Below are 5,394 nucleotides of genomic sequence, written 5' to 3' on the forward strand. Positions count from 1 at the left end.
AGCAGAAATATCTCCCCACTGGGTCCTATACTGGCAGGACTGCTTGTGGAGTGTGGCTGGGAGAACCGAGAGCCCAGTTACAGGGCCCTTTCAGAATCTACAGTCTGAAAGAGTTTGGTGGGTTCACCTCTGAGGGCTGAAATTAGCTGGAATGGTTCAGGGGCCCCCCTCTGAGTACACAGCCAGGACTGAGGTCTGTATGGCTATTACCTAACACATGTGGGCATGACTCCTCCTAGGCCTTTCCTTGTATGGTTGTTGGTGGCAGAACCAAGGCCAAATAGAGGGTAGCTGAGCCCTCTGGGGTACAGAGCCGTTTTCAGGTCTATAGCTGGGACCACGTTTACCAAGTCAGTCACTTAGGAGCGACCTTGTCTTCTTAGAAGGGCTCTCTTCAGTGTTGGACTGGATCAGGGTTTCACAATAAAATGAAGGGTACACAAGAACTGGCTCTACTGATTGATGCTGGAGGACAGGGGCTAGATGGTGGAAGAGTAGGGCCCTCAACTCATCTGGTCCCACAAACTTGCCTAGATAACTTTCAAAACATCCTGAACACCTATGAAGTCAACCTGAGATGTAAAGAGAGAAGATCTGGAATGCTACAGAGAGAAAAGTTGTCACTTCTAACAAGGTAGGAAGGTGAAAAAAATTAAAAAGAAATAAAGTGCAGGAGGGGAACCACAACTAGCAGGGGCTAAGGCAGAAGGGTGAAAGCCTCCAGGCCAAGAAGGCCCAGCCTGGAGAAGTGGGAACTGTAAAAATCCACAGGTGAGTTTTCCCTGATGGAAAAGTGCTTAGCAGGGAAATTGGGCGGAATCTCAGGAGGGGCAGTGAAGCACCAAGATTCCTGGAGTCACTGTAAGAGGAGGGGCGCCCAGGGGCAAGCTCACAGCAAACTGAGGTCTGATCTCAGGAAGGGGTTGGACACCGCAGCCTATGCGAAGCTTTAGCTTTTCTCTCGCTGCCGCTGTCCCCGGACTCCAGCCACCTCTTCTTGCTATGGATCCCAGCTGCTCCTGCTCTGCCAGTGGCTCCTGCACGTGCGCGGGCTCCTGCAAATGCAAAGAGTGCAGATGCACCTCCTGCAAGAAAAGCTGTTGCTCCTGCTGCCCCGTGGGCTGTGCCAAGTGTGCCCAGGGCTGCATCTGCAAGGGCGCATCGGACAAGTGCAGCTGCTGTGCCTGATGTGGGGGAAAGCCTGTTCCCCATGAAAATAGAGTGATGTGTACAAACCTACAGGTTGTTGTTGTTTTTGTTTTGTTTTGTTTTGTTTTGGTGCTTTTTGTTTTGGGTCCAACTCTGACCCGTTTCTACTACATTCCTAGTTATTTTCCCTATAAAATAATACGTGAATTATAATAAAAGCTGTCGACTTTTTAAAAAATTGGGGAGAAGCCCCCCAGTTAGGAGGGCCGGCTCCAGAGCAGCCTTTACCCTAGAGCCTGGCAACAGACGGAGGTGGCTGTCCTCTGTTCCCTTCCGGAGAGGCGGGCCCCAGGAGTGCAGGTCCAGTGGCACAGGGCCCTGGATCCAAGGGCACCAAAGAAGACAAAGCCAGAGATCCTGTGTTCCCCCTGGGACAGAAAGCAAGAACTCTCCTGCCGCTGGGCGCACCCAAGCTGTGCAGATCAGTGCACCTAGCAGGCCCCCAGAAGCATCTAGACCAGTGCAGACTGGGAGACTGCATTAGTTACTAGCAGGGAGCTGATGCCAGAGCTGGAAATCTGGCCATTGCCATTTTTTTTTTCCTCCTTGTTTCACCATGCACCTGGGAGAGGCAGGGTCCCTAGGGAACAAAGACTTCAAGGATAAACAGCTCATACTGAGCCCAGCACCTGGCAAGGGACAAGGGACATCTCCACCCAGGCATAGACATCTGAGAATCAGTGGGGAACCCTCCCGCAGAAGAACTGCTGGAAGAACAAGGAAAAAGCAAGTTAACTGAACAAGCAGCTGGAAAGCTCCAGGACTAAAGGAAAATAGGATATAGAACTAGAGGATCCTTTTGTTTTTTTTTTTTGTTTGTTTGTTTGTTTGTTTGTTTGTTTTTTTAATTACGACTCATTTTTATAGCTAACAATTTCCAATGTTTTTTCTCTTGTCACACCTTAATGACAATATTTTGCCAGATCTTTGTTTTTAAGTTTTTTCCTTTTTGACTTTCATATTTCTACAATCACATGTCTTATATATAGTTTTCACTTCGAGATTCCCTTCAACGTATTCAATTTAATTTTGGTAGGTATGTGAGATATGGGTATTTGTTTTTTGCTGTTTTTTAGGTCTCATTTTGTTTTACAATGGTGGAAGTTAGTACCTTCTAACGCACAACCAAAATACACCCAGAACCAAGTGAAACACCATGTTGGTTCATTCTGTGAGATTATATTCTCTCTTCCTTCCCATTCTGACTCCCTTTTTATTCTTGTTTATGTTTTTGTGGTCAAGCTCGGGTCTTTATATAAGAAGTATTGTTGATTTATATAAATTTGGGATTGAGCATCCTCTAACATACAGAACAAAATACACTCAGAACTAAAAGGATCACCCTCTGGGACCCCTCGGGGAGATTACATTCTCTCTCCACTACCACCTCACCACCACCATCCCCCCCTTTTTTCCCTTTTCTTTTTTTTCCCCTTCTTTGTTTTTGTTTTTTTTTTTTTATTTTCACGAGTTTGTTTTAAAATTTGTTTTTCACTTTAGTGGCCCTCTTTTTGAATTTTGTTCTTTTCTTCTTTTTCTTTTATTTTCTGGTCTCTGACCTCTTTGGAATCATCTAGGGTGTATTTTACTTAGGTCGTGGTTGATATTTTTGACTCAGCTCACCCATACCACCACTTTGCACTGGACAAAATGACAAGAAGGAAGAATTCACCACAAAAGAAATAACCAGAAGCAATACTCTCTGCCACAGAGTCACAGAATTTGGATTTAAATATGATGTCAGAAATTCAATTCAGAAGTTCAATCATAAAGTTATAATGGGAGAAGATATTTGCAAATGATGAATCAGATAAAGGGCTAGTATCCAAGATCTATAAAGAACTTATCAAACTCAACACCCAAGAAAGAAACAATCCAATCATGAAATGGGCAGAAGACATGAACAGAAATTTCACCAAAGAAGACATACACATGTCCAACAAGCACATGAGAAAGTGCTCCCATCACTTGCCATCAGGGTAATACAAGCCAAAACCACAATGAGATACCACCTCACACCAGTGAGAATGGCAAAAAATAACAAGACAGGAAACAAAAAATGTTGGAGAGGATGTGGAGAAAGGAGAACACTCTTGCACTGTTGGTGGGAATGTGAACTGGTACAGCCACTCTGGAAAACTGTGTGGAGGTTCCTCAAAGAGTTAAAAATAGAAGTACCCTATGACCCAGCGATTACACTGCTGCGGATTTACCCCCCAAAGATACAGATACAGTGAAAGATTGAGGCACCTGCACCCCAGTGTTTATAGCAGCAATATCCATAATAGCCAAACTGTGGAAGGAGCCTCAGTGTCCATAGAAAGATGAATGGATAAAGAAGATGGTATATAGATACAATGGAATATTAGCCATCAGAAGAGATGAATACTCACCATTTGCTTTGACATGGATGGAACTGGAGGGTATTATGCTGAGTAAAATAAGTCAGGCAGAGAAGGACAATCATCATATGGTTTCACTCATATGTGGAATATAAGAAATACTGAAAGGGATTATAAGGGAAAGGAAGGGAACTAAGTGGGAAAAATTAGAGAGGGAGACAAACCATGAAAGACTCCTAACTCTGAGAAACAAACAAAGGGTTGCAGAAGGGGAGGTGGATGGGGGTATCGGGTAACTGAGTGATGGACACTGAGGAGAACACTTGATGGGATGAGCACTGGGTGTTATACTATATGCTGGCAAATTGAATTTAAATTTTAAAAAATGTAAAAATAAATAAATAAAATATAAAAGTTAAAAGAAGTCCCTATACTAGTTTTGCAATTTCTTGTGAGTCTAAAACTATTTCAAAATAAAATCTTTACTTAAAAATCAATGAAAGAAGTATGTAAGAATTTATTGACTATTTGAAATTCACAACAAAAAATATTGTCTGTTATTTTTTGTAAATTGTGTGCTGTGCATTATTTGTATCAGTTAACTCTATGGTAAACTTACATAAGTATATATACACATCAGGGCCTGGAGTAGGCACAAAACTTAAAGGAGGCACTAACTCTCAGGGTTATGCAAGTGTCTCATGCTAGTCTCTGCACTGATACGCTTATGCTTATAGATCTCTCATTCTACCCTTTCCCCTCCATTGGAGGACCACTTTTTAAATATTTATCAACCCATCACTACCTTCAAATAAATACTAGTTTCATTTGTTATGTGAACAGAGACAGTGTCATGAAAGTTAAAAAGTTTCCTGGCTTGTAATTGTATCAGCTTGTCCCCCCACCCCTACTTTTTTTTATCCAGTTCTATTCTACAAGAATTTATAAGGACTAGAATATGGATGCTTGATCACTGTGACCTTGAAACTGGACATCTATCTAAGTGGAAAGATGAAATATGTCATTTCAAGTGGAGGAAAAAAAGCAACTTTAAAAGAAATGAGAGATGTCAGAAAGTCCAGCAGGTTCTGGAACAAATTCTCCAGAGAGAAGAATAATCAGAAACTGGAGAGATTGAATCAAGCCAAGCAACAGATATATAGTATATGATAGGAGGCTGAGGCAAGACTATGGAGTCAGCTCAAAAAGAAAAAAGGACTTCAGGGAGAAGTGGAAATGCAACCTTTTGTTTATTGGGAAAGAGAATCAAGGAATATTCCCCGAGTTCTACATAATTGAAAAGAAAAAAATAACCCTTTTCATTGGGAATAATGATCTTTCTCACTGAAGAAAGGTAAATTCAGCTCCCCATTCTTTACTTGTAACTAAGAAATTTGCCTAGTCTTTATTTTCCTACAATTATTATTTATGTTATGATTGATCACTGTTCTTAATGAAATCTTATGTTGTCAAATTCTGTGTAAATAAAACTTACAAAAAAATAAAAAAAGAAAACTTACATGTAGAATAGAATTCCATATAAATATTCACATGCAGTGTGCTTCTTGGCACTGTTCATCTCATGATAAGTCAGAAAATAGCTTTGGGTTTTAATAGTAATTGTGGATATAATCAAACTTATTTCTCACCTGCATTCATCCCCTCTTTTGCAATTAACATCTCCCAGCCTTGATTCCCCTCCATACACCATCCAAAAGAAAAACAGCCCTGTGATTGAATGAACTTTCACAGGTTCTCTTTTGATCACAAAAATCCAAATTTAAAGGATAGGTAATTAATTAAAATTCTTTTGTTGTTGTTGTTAGAAGGTAATGACAAATGC

At 41.1% G+C, this 5,394-nt stretch overlaps 1 pseudogene; it reads left to right on the forward strand.

Annotated features, from left to right (window-relative positions):
* The first annotated feature begins 1,002 nt into the window (after positions 1 to 1,002).
* LOC112908401 (metallothionein-2 pseudogene) lies at positions 1,003 to 1,202 on the forward strand (annotated as a pseudogene).
* The last annotated feature ends 4,192 nt before the right edge of the window (positions 1,203 to 5,394 follow it).

Source organism: Vulpes vulpes, chromosome 1, assembly GCF_048418805.1.
Source record: "Vulpes vulpes isolate BD-2025 chromosome 1, VulVul3, whole genome shotgun sequence".
In the NCBI taxonomy this organism is placed as follows: Eukaryota; Metazoa; Chordata; class Mammalia; order Carnivora; family Canidae; genus Vulpes; species Vulpes vulpes.